The 15,076-nt window shown below is 43.1% G+C and overlaps 1 long non-coding RNA gene across 2 annotated transcripts in view; it reads left to right on the top strand.

Annotated features, from left to right (window-relative positions):
- LOC104664202 overlaps window positions 1–15,076 on the top strand; it is an 89,722-nt gene that overhangs the window by 72,509 nt on the left and 2,137 nt on the right. For both annotated transcript variants that reach the window (XR_748221.2, XR_748222.1), the window contains one exon: window positions 2,653–2,802. This is a non-coding gene — a long non-coding RNA (uncharacterized LOC104664202). The remainder of the gene's footprint in view (window positions 1–2,652; window positions 2,803–15,076) is intronic.

Genomic DNA, 15,076 nt, shown 5'->3' with positions numbered 1-15,076 from the left:
TATTAATTTAATGCTTTAGCAAATTAGTAATCATAATGATGAGAAACGCTAGCCTTTCTTCCCGGTTCCTTTCATCAATAGTCAAGGAGAGCACAGTGAGATGGAGATGTATTGCTGCTATCACGTGTACCAGGAAACTTTGAAAGCAAATGTAGATACATATAAAATATTTCCAACATTTTATAAACTATACCACAGAATTAAAGATAACTCAGGTTATCTAAGGAAGGAGAAAGAAATCTACCACATGCCCATTCTACCAATGAAGTAACTGAAACTCAGAGGTGCTAAGTAGTTAGCATCAGACCTAGAAAGTTAGTTTGTCTGGCACCAAATATTGGATTTTTATTACTGTGTCACCCAGCAAAAATCAAACATTTTAAATACTCATATGGATTTTTCTTAAAAGTCTTCCTTTCCAATGTGTAGTGAGTACTCTATTTTATTTAAATTATACTTTAAAATTAGACCCAGTAGCATTTGCCATTCATGAATTTCTTTTAATTTTATATTTTGCATATGAGATGTAGTTTGATTTTAAGGAGCATGCAAATTTCAAAGGCACTGCTGTGCATATCCACCACATTCTTGTCTACATAATGGCTTATTGGGCTGGGCAGTCAACTCAGGCAACAGCAGCTGCCCTGGGACAGATGAGCACTCAGGTTGTGTGTGCAGCAAATGGCGGTGAGGCTTATGCACCACAAAAGAGATGGGCTCAAAGGGCACTAACTCGTCTGAAACTCGCCAGTTTTCATTGGGTAAACCGGGTGTAAATGTGCTGTATAACACCCATCCTTTCATGGCCAGTCACAGTGTCATAGCTCTTGTATTAGTCAAAGATTTCCAAAATGCAAAACGTCTATCATTCTTGTATTATTTGCTCTTGCATTAGTGAAAAATTTCCAAGATGCAAAATGTCTACCATTCTCGTATTTATTATTTCTGGGGCAAGATGCTTATAATTGTTAACAAAAGATGTGTTTTTCCTACGGAAAAATAATCTACTGTGAAGGTGAAAGATTTTGCAATGGGGTGACATCTATTGTATGTAAGTGAAATTTTCACACAATAAAATAGAGTTGTTAGAAGAAAGGTCCTTATGTAGCATCTGTTTGAATCCCCTTGCTCTGAAGATGAAGAAACTGAAGTAGTGAAAGGTGAAATAATTAACCTAAGAACATACATAAAGATACCCATTAAATTGTGCTGAGTATTGTTATAACACAATTGTTAAGGCATTATAGCATTATTGTAGATATTTTTCACACACAGAAGAAAAATAAGCTCTCCTCGAATTCCTGCACTCTTAATTATTTTGGAATATGTTTCTTTCAATTTTTTTCTACTTTAGTGTCAGGTTTTCTAAGACTCCCATTTCCTATGATATATTCTTATTCAGATACCAAGCTCATTAAATGAAAGGATATTTGAAATAGCTACTAAAATGTTCTACGAATGAAATAATTTTGATTGGAAAAGTGTTGGTTTTCCAAGGTTCTCTACCCACCTGGTGTAGATAGTCTTTTGAACATGCTTTCCCATCATTAATTGAACATCGCTGGGTATAAGCACATCATCAGAGCTTTAAAACCAAAACTCCATCAGATCACTTATTTTATCACTGTTTCCACAACTGGACCTCACTAATCTGACCAGATATTTGATCAACACATAGGCTCAGTCCAGGCCACTGCATCAGGAGGCTGTACTCATGATTAGAATCTGCACTGTTCTTTCTGGAGCGTATCTGCATCCATTCAGTTCTTTATTCCCCTCATTGACATTCTAGAAAGGGACTGTTGTGACCCTTTTCCAGGTGGCAGACCTGACACTCAGGGAACAGGAGTTTAACCGTTGTAAATGTCTGGAACACACCTTCTGACTTCAAGGCATGAGTTTTACAATTTGACTGCCTCTACATTGAACCTGAAATTCATATTATTGGAATCCTTTAACCAGAGATAAGGCAAGGGAGCACGAGGAAGTTTCCTGAATTAAATATGAGGCTAGACTCGATGATCTCTAATGTGACTTCATCCTTTGAAAGCCGGTAGCTCTACACTGTTGTCTCTTCACATTGGTCCTGGTGCTTGGACGGTGGATGGACACAGAGTGGCCAAGACACAAAATATCCTGTCCATAAAGCTAAGACCCAGTGGGCCAGTTTCAGAGGAGTATCACATTTGAAGAACTGCAGCCCATGTAGGGGATTTAATTTTATTCAGGTCTCTCTCAACAATTCATGGGGGATCCAAGAGCAAAATCTACACCAAATCTTTATAACTTCTCTTGTTCTGTTCTCTGCCACCCCCAATTAGTCAGAGATTTCTCACTCCTATGCCATGAGTACACTCTCTCCCATCCAGATGGTCCTGTTCCTGCCGCCTTAGTGTCTTGTTTTCCTATCATGACCCGTTTGACCAGTTTCATCTTCCCACCCCCATGAAGCTGCCTGGGAAATACATTCTTCTTTCCTATCTCTTTTCTCATCAGGCTTTGCATAAGCTTTTGCCCTTTCCATGCTCAGAAATAAGGAAAAGAGGGAGAAATACAGAAAAGCAAAGCTGGCAATTCTGAAATTGTTATATACAGGCAGTGGATAAAGTCTGAACTCCTTACACATTAAAAATAGTGTGTCTTCTCATATAGAGGAAGCTATTGCCCCAAAGTTGTGTGTCATGCCTGAAGTGTCTGGGATCCCTGAGTGCCCATGGTGCCCAAGAGCTACGAATCTGCCACCATCAACACAGAGGGCACCTTCTGAATGGGCTATCTCTGCAGTGATGCTGCCAATGGAAGGTAATGGGGGAGAGAAATCCATCTGGATGAAATGGAAGCTGCTTTGTACCCTTAGGCTGGCATATGTGGCCCAACTTATGGTTAGCACTGGTGAGATTTTGATGTGTGGAGGGCAACCCATGTGCAGTGCAGCTGCATCTGTACCCACAGGGCAGAGGATGCAATCTAACTTCTCAGCTACTGTAGCCATGTGAATGGGCTCTGACAATTTTCATTAACCGATGCATTAAGATAATAGAAAAATAATGATGCACACAGGACAATTGCTTTCATTGAAGTGTAGGAATTAAATCAGAACATCTTTTCTTCCACTCCCCTCTGTGTAGTTCAGAAAAGACTCTCAGGGGTTTTAAGCTCTCTCTCAGGTGGAAGAATGTTTAAATAAATTATATAACTTTAGTTCATTATCTCCCAATGCTTAGAGCTTTATACTTGTGATGAGATGGGTTTGTTTTCTGTTTTTCTTTTTCCCCCTTTCCCCCTACCTCCGTCACTCCAGGCAGAGCTCCTGGGAATGTTTGGCAAAGTTAATAAAAAGATGGAAAAAAATCTTTGGTAGGGTGGCATAAAAGCATATCAGAGCTAAAGCTGGCAAACTTAGCTAGAGGAGGGGCTATTTGCCCTCTTAAAGCTCACGTCTGAAAAATCCGAAGGAAGTAAGGCTTCTTTAGCTAAGTGCCTGCCACTTCCTCTCCAGAATTGAGCCTAGAGTGATACTCAGAACCTGAAGATGCCGCACACACTTCTGGGATGCAGCCAGGGGCCCTAGGGTGGAAAAAATAGCTCAAATAAATCAAATAATCACGGTTGTGAGGTCAGGGAAGGAGACTGGAAAGAAAGGGAATGCCCACGTGTGTGCCCAGGTTGGAGTCTCTATGGAAGGATCAGGAAACTAGAACACATTTGCACTATCCTTTGGACTCTGAGTCAGCCAAATGTAAGGCCTCTTCTCATATGATGCACCATACCTAGTGCCCCAAATGGCATTACAACTAAATATAATGCAGTTACAAGTACTCAGTTGCAGAAACCTGTACTACATCAAAATGTTAAATGAGAAGTACAATTGTTTCCCTTAAAAGGGTCAGGGGGCCGGGTGCAGTGGCTCACGCCTGTAATCTCAGAACTTCGAGAGGTTCAGGCGGGTGGATCATGAGGTCAGGAGTTCAAGACCAGCCTGGCCAACATGTCGAAACCCTGTCTATACTAAAAATACAAAAATTAGCTGGGTGTGGTGGTGCGTACCTGTAGTCCCAGCTACTAGGGAGGCTGAGGCAGGAGAATTGCTTGAATCTAGGAGACAGAGGTTGTAGTGAGCTGAGATAGCACCACTGCACTCCAGCCTGGGTGATACAGAGATTCTGTCTCAAAAAAGAGAAAAAGGGTTGGGGCAGTTGGATTAATATTTTAGAAGTCAGTGTTGGTGGTGGTCACACCACCTGTGACACACACACCTGTGATGGGGAGGCAACTGTGAGAGCTCTCAAACGGCTGTGCCACTCTGACACCTGTGAATGAATGAGAGATGGACAGGAAAGGGGTTGGGCAGGAGTCTCAGGCTGCACTGCAGTTCCAAGCAAGTTTCAGGAAGACCAAGAGGGAGACCTTGAGCCAAAGTCTTGCATAAGAGGGGTCTTGCGTCTTGGAGGAATGACTGTCACCAAAAAAAATGCTATCCTAAGGGAGGCCTCACAGCTTCCCCACCTACAGGTAAATCTGAAGAAATTTGCACTGAAGAATGACAGTTTCACCTCTACCTCCCCCATTAGAGATTCAGGCAGAACTAAATTTGGTTGGATTGTACACTGCTGTGCTTGGAATCAACTGGGCAGTTTTGCTGATTTTCTTTCTTTGATGAACATTTAAAAAGAAGATCCCAACTGAGTTGCTTCCTTTTCTCTTTCTGATAATAGCCTTGAACAGTGGGAAGGAAAAGGCTGCGGATGCCTGAGTGCAGAACTAATTGAAAGTAGCCACTGAAACTAATAGTACTAATGGGGATGGAATATGAATCTCAGAATTCTAAGGAGTTTGGCCAAACTTTTGAAACGAGTGGTGCACACCTGCTGCATCTGCTTTCTCCACCCAGCCACTTCCCTGTTCCTCGTAGTCTGTCTTTGATCTCTGTCCCTCTGCTGCAATTGGTCCCTGGGAGGTCACCAAAGCCATCCTGCACACTATGTTCACCAGTCTTTCCTTGCCCATCCTGGGTCTCCACCTCTCTGCCAGGTGCCACTGCAGATGGTCACCTCCCTCCCTTCCACTGCTATCTCCATGCATATGATTTTCTGTTTGTTTGCAACTCTTGATAGCAAGAGTTTCTGTCTCCATTCACTTCTGATCTTCCTCTTATTCCCAAATAGAGAGATTCTCAATGCTCTGCCCTCAGCCTTGAGTGCTTAACAAGTGGTAGCTATTATGATTATTCTCTAAAATTCAAAAGCTTCGATTTTCTTAAAACCAGTCCTAGTACATCCTAGTACGTGGGTAAGTACCTGGCCACACCTGGTTGGGGCTGTGAGTAGGGACAGCCCCTTTAGAGCATGTCATCTCCATTTTGCCATGGATCCTACCACCTGCTTTACTCACTTGTGTGGCTGCCTGGTCTGTCAAGGCCATGGAATTTCTAACCATAGCCTTGCAATAAGTTTCTGTTTCTCTCTCTCTCTCTCTCTCTCTTCCCCCCCCCCCCCCCCCCCCCCGCTTCCTCTGTCTCTCTTTCTCTCTCTTTCCCCTTGATGCCCATAAACATCCTTCTCTGACCTGAGCACATCTTTCTGCAGGAGAGAAGGTAGGGGCTGGCAGCTCCTCTCTACAGGTTCCTTCCAGTTCTGTGCCTTTGTCCTAAAGGCAGCATCAGCAGTCTCTTCCTTTTTGATGAGGCGCATCAGAGGCGTTCGAACCAGAGCGACTCCATCTTGAGTGAGGGCTAGGAAAATGAGGTTGAGACTTGCTGGGCCATCTTCCCAGAAACTGAGGTATTTCTAGCCTCTAGATGTTTACGGTTAAGGAAATAGATTGATAATGTTTGCTAAACAGACCTAGACTTGGAAGTGTCCTGATATCCCAATACCTTGAGAACAAAGGCATTTCTAGTTTTGCTTTAAATACTGATTCTTGCGAAATACAATAATTAAGAAAATCAGTCCTTTATCACAAACCCTTATAACAGAGCACATCTCCCCAAGATTTTATATTTATTTATTTATTTTGAGATGAAGTCTCGTTCTGTCACCCAGGCTGGAGTGCAGTTGTGCCATCTTGGCTCACTGCAGCCTCCGCCTCCCGGGTTCAAGCAATTCTCCTGCCTCAGCCTCCCAAGTAGCTGGGACTATGGGTGCGTACCACCACCATGCCCGGCTAATTTTTTGTATTTTTAGTAGAGACAAGGTTTCACCATGATGGCCAGGATGGTCTTGGTCTTCTGAACGCGTGATCCACCTGCCCCGGCCTCCTAAAGTGCTGGGATTACAGGTGTGAGCCTCTGCACCTGGCCTAATCTTTTTCATCCTGTCTATAAACAAGCATTGTACTGACGGTGGACACATTGCCCCTCTTACTTTCGGGAATGTCCTGCTTTGTCTATCGAGTGGTCCTTTTACCACTTTACTTTCCTAATAAACTTGCTTTCACTTTGCCTTGTGGACTCTCCCTAAATTCTTATGCAAGGTCCAAGAACCCTCTCTTGGGGTCTGGATTGGGATCTCTTTCCTGTAACAGGGGTAGACTTTTCTCTTTCTCTTCTGATGTTTTACTAGCTCAGTGTTAGAACTGCTGCCCCAGCTGTGAAGGACACTGAGCATTAACTAACGCAGGGACTCCCACCCCTCACACACAAAGATGAAAAGAAGTATCAAGGAAGAAGAGGAGGAAGAGATCCCGGAGCTAAGGCAGGAGGTCAAATTCAAATGAGAGTTTAAATTCAGTGCACAGATTCCAGACTGAAGAACCCAGGCCCCTGCTAATGCCATAATTCCTCCTCAAACTTCCAGAGAGCCAGTCTCTGGGAGCCAATGCCAGACACAGAAAGTACCATGCAATGAGGGAATGAGGGGCTTCTGTGTATTGCATAGGTTTTACACTCTTAGGTGGATGGTTCATTTGCATTTAGGTGCATTGTACCTTAGAACTTAAAGTATAATAAAGTACCAAGTACCTTAGAACTTAAAGTACCTTAGAACTTAAAGCTCCAAGTACCTTAGAACTTAAAGTATAATAAAGAAAAAGAGAGAGAAAGAAAGAGAGAGAGAGAGAAAGAAAAAGAAAGGAAGGAAGGAAGGAAGGAAGGAAGGAAGGAAGGAAGGAAGGAAGGAAGGAAGGAAGGAAGGAAGGAAGGAGAGAGCTAGCTGAGTCAGACTAGAGTTTTCATTCTAGTCTCACCACTTCCTTGTTTGTGATCTTGGGACATCCTTCAACTTTTCCAACTCATTATTTCTTTAGTGACAAGTGGGGATAATCCCACCTCCCAGGGCTCTTAGGAGTACAATTTGATATGATAATAGGAAGATCTAGCACATACCACAAACATAGTGTTACTAGCAGCAAATCCGCATGGGTCTGCAGCAACCTCAGTTCTTTCCTCCTCAGAAGAAAGAATTCAACTGAATGGGCATGAGGCAGAGTGAGAGAACGAGGGAGGCAAGTTTCAGAGCAGGAGTGAAAGTTTATTAAAAGCTTTAGAGCAGGAATGAAAGGAAGGAATATACACTTGGAAGAGGGCCAAGCAGCCAACATGAGAGATCAAGTGCCTGGTTTGACCTTTGACTCGGGGTTCTATAATATTGGCACACTTTTTGGAGCTTGCCTCTCTTCTCCCCCGATTTTTCCCTTGATGTGGGATATCCGCATGCACAGTGGCCTGCTAGCACTTGGGAGGGGCCGCTACAACCATTTACTGGAGTTGTATGATGCTCACTTGAGGCATTCTTCCCTTACCAGTTGAAGGCTCTTAGAAGGTCATATACCAGTTAAACTCCACCATTTTGCCTCTTAGTGTACACGCTTGAGTCCACTCACCCAACTCCCCAGATCTTATCAGGAAGCTGCTGATCACCAGTTTCAGGTTTTTTCTGTCTATTGGGAGACTGCCTTTCCGTAGTGCTGGCTGCGACCAATTATTATTTTAGAGAAACAGTGTAACAACCGCCTGACCATATTACTTGATGGTCGCCTGACATTCCTGATGCCTGTGGGAGGGAACCCTATCCTGCCCTTTTCATGCATGACTAGCTACCTACTATAACAATAGGAGGCAAACAACAGCCAGGATCATCCTGTACAGCTGCATAGGTTGTGCACTGTGCAATGCCAAGAGTGCCATTCACATTGTCTCTCCATAATCACACACAGCAGCGCCACCTGCAAATGTCAGTTCGCTTTATCTCCTTTCCCCTAATGACAGTAGCTAAAAGATAAAGTGAAAAGATTAGAGAGAACAGCAAGGGGCACTTGGTAACTACATGACTGACACAGATGTATTAAAATAATGTGACCATCTTCTGCTTCCTCTACCTGACAAAAGGGGACCATCAACGTGTAATAAACATTTATGTACTAGGCACGCAAGGCTCACAATAGGCATTTCTGTCTCATTTCCGTAGACCACAGTTCTTTATAGCCTGTGGTCCTGTTGTCTTCACCCCTGAGTGAAAGTAGAAAGCTGTTTCCATCCAAGAGCGTATCACTGGCTTCAAGCCACCTCCTCTTAAACTCTTAGCCCGTGCCTTTTCCCCACATCTCACACCAAGTCCCCACATCACTGTAAAATCAAACTAAAATCTGGTCTGAGAAAGCCTTTGTACTCTCATTCTTGAGTTCTTATGGAGGAACTGTAACCTAACATAGGAGGCAGGCAAACTGAACACTAATGCAGGACTATGCTTCTGTAAGCTAGCCGAGTCTCAGTCAATCCCAGCAGCCATGCTTGAGACACTCATAGGCAGTTAACTGTTCAAACCATGTGCAAAGGAGGTTAATGCAGAACTGTAACCAATCCAGCTGTTTCTGGACCTCACTTTTGTTTTCTGCACGCTACTTTTTTTTCCCTCTGTCCATAAATTTGCTCTGACCATGTGGCAAGTGCTAGAATCTCTCTGAATCTGCTGTGATTCTGATGGCTGCCTGATTCATGAATCCTTTTCTTTTTCTTGCTTAAACTCTGTTATATTTAATTTATTTAAAGTTTTTCTTTTAACACTGTGAATCTGGTCCATCAGTCCTTAGGGGACGGTCCTTTGGTATTTAGTGATAAGAGAGTTTTGGGGGTCATGAGGGTAGCCCCAGCTATAGAATCTCAGCATCAGGGCAGCCTTCAGAACTCAGCACTGCCCCACCTGTCCACGCCTCTCATCAGCCTCACCCTCTGCACTTTGCTCACATTTCCCCCTAAAGCTTTCCTTGTGGCAGGAGATTCTTGATGTCAAGATCTTCCTACTGGACATCAGTCAGATGTGTGAAAACTGAAAATACATAATATATTTTAGAAGAAGACTTCTGTTCTCTGAGAGACAAATTATGAAAATTCTTACTAGCCCTTTAAGGCATAGAAAATTATATTGTCAATATATTGCCTATTTTATACATGTTCTTCAAAATCAAAGACTGTTAACATGCTATTGCTTTTCAACTTTGTTTCAATTGTATGCATTTATAAGACCAGTAATTTTTACCATTAATATCAGCCCTCCAGTTTTCATTTTTACTGATTTTTATGTAACAATTTTAAAATGCAATAAACTGCATAAGTACACACTGATGTTGAAAGACAGCACCCGAATCCAACTGGTAGCTGACAGGTAGCCACCATCCAATTACCCAAAATGTTTCCTAGCCAGCTGATGTACAAGAGTCCCAATGGGGGTTTGAATGCCAAATATCTAAAAGATAAGGGCTGAGCACACTGATAACTAATATCAAACTGGAAAAACAACAGGGTCAACTGCTGTCTCGAACTCCAAGTCCTTTAGACGGGGTGAGCCTCAGACACTAAGGGCCTTGTGGGGGAAAAGCAAGCAACTGCTTTGGTCTGTTCCATGCATCTATCTTCTCTGGGTTGACACTGCAGAAATCTATAAGGCTGAGGTCCTGTGGTCAAGGTAGGACCAGTACTCTGGGCCTGGCCCTGCTGGGTTTTGTCACCCACTTCTAGACAACTCTGCAGGGCAAGGCTGTTTTCTGCCAGACACCATTACTGGAGGGCTCCAGACCTCGAGAAATGTGTAATTAAGAAACTCATAATCATCCTATCCCTTCCTTGCTGCTCTCACCCCCAAAGATTCCTGCTGAGGGGTTAGTAGATCACTCAGAAGACAATGGAGAGCCACTGACAGGGTTTAAGGCAGGGAGCCACAAGCCTAGATTTGCATTTTGAAAAGATAATTCAGGGAACATCATACATCTACGCGGTCCTTGGGGGGGAAATGCTAGAGCTGAGAATGGATTCCATATTAGATCAGAACGATGTTTCCTCTCATCCTGCCAGGAACTGAACTTTGTCTTCTCCATGCATCAAACTCTTAGATAGGATGCTCCAATGGTGGATACACACAGTGTATTTGCTGCTGTTGTTGTTGAGTTAGACACTTAGAGGATTGAATTGGTAACATCACTTTCACTTTTTACCAACTTGTTTTCATTGATGTTACCTTGTACTCTATTCCTCCCCAACCCATGTAGCTCTGTCCACCCAAATTTTCCCCAAGATGTCCTGACCAAGTGGGAACAAAAGGGATCAACTGTAGCACTTTCAGTCTCTCTTGGGTGAGAGAGAGTAGAAGGTAGCAGAGTGGAGTGGGAAGAACTCTGAACATGAAGTCCAAATATCTGAGATTTCCTCTGTTCTGCCTCTTCCTTTTCATGTGACCTGGGGTCACGCCTCCATTAGCTTACCTGTAAAGGAAGACCAGGTCACCTTGCACATCCTGTAGCAGGGAGTCTATGATTCTGCAGTTGGTTCACTGTGCTACTTGCTGGGGATATGGCAGAAACAAGAATGATAATCCTTGCTTTCATGCTGCGCTGGCTTCTTCTGAATTTATTTGACTTGGTTATTCAAATGAGTTTCAGCTGCCTCTGAAAGAAAACAAGCATCTTCCCAAAATGTGTTGGCCCTTCTCCAGAAGTTATGCAAATGACAGAGATGCTGGTTTATTAGAAGCAAAGAAAGAGGCTCTCTTCCCTGGGAAGCCTTCAGTGGTGGGAATCCCTAGTGCCTCTGCTAGCTGGGCATTCTGTTACTGTAAAGGAGCCCATGAATGCTGAGAACTTGGTCACAGGGTTTGAACCAAGGTAAAAACACTCACTCTGGTGCATCAGGGGTGACCTGGGATTGGGCGCGGAGCTTTGCCCTCACTGAGCTCTAGCAAGGAAGGGTGGGGCCCAAACCATGGCTTTGCTTAGCTTCCTACCTGGTAATTTATCAAGCACCAGATGATGCAATATTATATAGCCATTAAAAATAATAAAGAGATGTGCATCCACTTATAGAGAAAAATCTTCACAATATGCCAGTAAATAAAAAGTGAACTATAAAAACAGAAGATACAATAAAATCCCATTTTGATTATACACTGTCTATATAAGATATATAAAATAGCTAATATTTATTGAAGACTTACTGAATACCAGCCATTGATTTAAGACTTTATACATACTATCTCATATGATCATCCAAAAATGCTGTACAGAGGTACAATTTAAAATCCCAATTACACAGATAAGAAAACAGAATCAAACGAAGCTTAAGTGAATTTTCAAAATCAAAGAGTCAATAAGCGATAAAACTAAGCTATAAATCCAGTCACTCTGACTCTGGCCCCTAGGCTTTTAGCTATCTGGTGGTACTATAGAGGCCTCTGGAAAGTTTAGAGCAAAGTACTGATATTGGTTATTTCTTGAAATCGGTCATTTTCTTCTTTTAGTTTATTTGTGATACAAATATTATGAAGATAATATGCATATATTTATGCACTAAATATCTTACATTGGGAAAAAACAATTAATCTCAATTAGAAAAAACACAATTAAAAAGGTAATTAGAAGGAACGCAATCGGAAGAAAGACTTTTGTAAATCTTTATTTCTGTCTATTGAGTTCTTGAATGTATTTCACAGGCCAGTTTGCAGTACTATTTGTCTGCCTGTAATCTTTTTAAATACTCCAAGGTCTAATTGTTTAGTTGCTTAATGAAACTGATTCCCTTTGAGGTTCCCTAACAAGCTTAATAATGCCTTTCAAAAAGAGCTGAGTAACCAGCTAAATGGAATTACATAGGCACGACTATTTGCTGCTTAAGTCAACTGTGATATTCTCAGATTTCATAATTGGTTATGCAATTGCTAAATCCAGGGCAAATGAACATCTCATAATTCCTAGCTTGTTGGTATAAAAGAAAATCATTTAAAACTTTGCTTTCTGATATGTATTTCATGGTGAGATGTTGGAAAATATACATTTTCAAATGCTGAACACACTTTTATAAAAAGTCATGCTGACCATTGGAAAATTCGCTGGTATATATAGCTTCGTCATTTTAGCAGTTCAATTCATCTCAGTTTCACAGCATAGAGTGGGATGGAGAGGAGGAAAATCCATACGATGCCTCGGGCACAGTCTCTGAATTTGAAGTAGCATGGACTTTCTCCAGATGACAGGTAGATGCCTAGTGAATGCATCAGTGCTATGACTCCCCAGAACGTTATCATTTGGGGAGTTTCTGTTCAGTCCTCCAGATCTCCAGGGCTAACCAACAGCCATTTGCTTGTGTTCAGGCCTAGGGCTTAGATCTAAGGGTAACAGCATCATCCTTGGGCACGTACAGTCAAAGATGGGGAGTTTTTATTCCTTGGTGGCTCTGGCTTATTTATCTTTAGAGTTTATTGCCAGTGATAAAGAAGTCTTACATATCCTTAAATATGATGTTGTGACATGAAAACATGAGATTCTCAATATTAATGCTCTCTGGCATAGCAATTGCCTTATTAATGCTGGTGGAGATCTGGTTTCCCCAAGGGAGAAGATGGCCCAATAATAATACAGTCATCCCCAATATTAATGGGGAATTGGTTTCAGGACCCCCCAGCGCCAGACACCAAAATCCACGGATGCTTAAGTCTCTGATACAAAGTGGCATAGTATTTAGATAGAATCTACACACTTCCTTCTGTATACTTTAAATCATCTCTAGATTACTTACAATACCTAAATACTATGTAAATAGTTGTTATATGGGTTTTCTTATTTGTATTTTTGTTGTATTGCTATTTTTAATTTTTTCTAGTATTTTTGATCTGTAGTTGGTTGAATCCACAGGTGTGGGACCCAGGGATTCCGGGGTCGGGCTACAGTTACAATCATAGCTCCACTGTAGCAGGCATCACAGCCTGCGGCAGACTAGCTGGGTGTACGTGTGGGCCACAGCTTTGATAACAGTCATAGAGCAACAGTAATGAATTCCTGCTGTGGCCACATACTCATAAGCTCTTGACATGCACCATTTCCCTAAATCCATCCCTATCACCCTAGGAGGCAGATCCTCTTATACCCATTTACCCATGAGGAAATGGAGGCTCCGAGAGGCAAAGTCACTTGCTCAACATTACAAAAGCTGCTGTAGAGGGGCAGTGCTGAGGCTTACAGCCATACCTACCTAGCCCCAAAGCCCCTGTGGGTTGAATCTCTGTGCCATATTTTCTCAACACAGCACAATTTTCAATGTGGAAGATACCTAGGTGGGGAGTCCTGCATCCTGACTGATGAGGGGTGGGGGAAGGAAGCCTCAATCACAGCAGCAAACCAGGGAAGTTTATTTCTAGTGTATTGCACCCCACCCCCACCACCCAGTACAGTGCTGGGGAGAAGCCACGTGCAGACTGTCACCCTTGACTTTGAAAGGCCCAGCTGCCATCTGTAGAAGAGGAACTCCAAGAAAACGACAACTGTCTTTCCAATTCTACCACAGATGCCATTTCACTCTTGCAAAAAACTGTGTTTATTTCCAGAGATACCTTTGAAACTTAAAATAGACAATGACCCTTGCTTAGTCAACTTGCAGCTGCCTCCTCGTCTCCTAATGGTGAATTCCAAAAGCAGCGGACAACCCCAGGTCTGGTAAGAGGAGAATGAGACCAGTGGGGGAGCTCAGCCAGGCTGAAAGGATAAAGTGATTGGAACTAAAAGGGCTAAAGACAGGCCAGCGGGAGAAGGGACTCCAGAGAGAAGGGAGAAGCTAGGGAACATCAGGATGAACCCCAAACCTAGTGATGCCCCTTCTATGCTCAAATCCTCTCTCCTCAAACACAAGCTTCCAGTAGCACAGCTAGTCCCCAGCTCTACTAGCACTGGGCCCTCCCCTTTCAAGACCAGACTATACAAGGCCCAGGATTCAGGCCCAGTTAGCTCTGACTCTGATAGCGCCCCATGCCTCATGTCCCTTGAACATCGGTTGCTCTGGCACCCACCATTAGATCCGATTATCCAAGATTGTGGATTCAATTCCTCTTGTGCCCCCTTGCTGCAATTCATTTGATGTGACTCTCCAGACATTTTGTGCTAACTTGCTATGAGTTAGGCTTTGTGCTGCGTCCTGCGAAGGATCAAAGGAGTTGAATCCTGGCTCTGCTACTGGAGAGCTCTGAGAAAGTTCCCTAACAACTCTTCTCCTTTTCTGTAAAATGAGTATACTATACCCACCCTGCTGGGCTCTTGGGATGTCATCATCATTAAATATATTAAGGCACCAAGCTCAGCTTGGAGGTCATTGGGACTTTGCTAGGTGGTATGAAATGGAGGAAAATGACCCCAGTTAAAGGCTCACCTGCAACTAAGGCATAGCTGCAGGAGCATGGGGCGTATATCCGGAGAACGTGCAACAGCAGGCAGTAGTGTATGGACAGAGGTTGGAGGAAATGTGAGAGAATAGGATAAAAAGGTAAGTGTGGAGCAATGGTTCCACCATGGTGCCCTGGTGACTTGTACCTAATCAGACAAGCTACCTCTTGAATGACTTGGCGCAATGCCTGTGCTCCTCCAAGGACAAGAGGCTCATAAGAGCTGCTGTGAAGGCATCTCCCACTCATCTTCCTCTCTCCTTGGGAGGCTGTCATGAGTTAGTCTCTCAAAGTCTTCAGGGTGCTGACAAGGTTTGGCACTTTCTGCCCTGTTTCCCCCACTCCAAAAGTAGAGCTGCAGAACATGAAACTGTTCAGCCAAAATCTGCAAGTGTCCCAGCTCATGGTGTAGTCATCCGATCCCTTCCATTTCAGTGTTGCCCAGTTTG

The sequence above is a fragment of the Rhinopithecus roxellana genome, chromosome 11 (genome assembly GCF_007565055.1).
Source record: "Rhinopithecus roxellana isolate Shanxi Qingling chromosome 11, ASM756505v1, whole genome shotgun sequence".
Taxonomy (NCBI): domain Eukaryota; kingdom Metazoa; phylum Chordata; class Mammalia; order Primates; family Cercopithecidae; genus Rhinopithecus; species Rhinopithecus roxellana.
The sequence above is the reverse complement of the archived record's forward strand: the minus strand, read 5'-3'. Positions and strand labels throughout refer to the sequence as shown.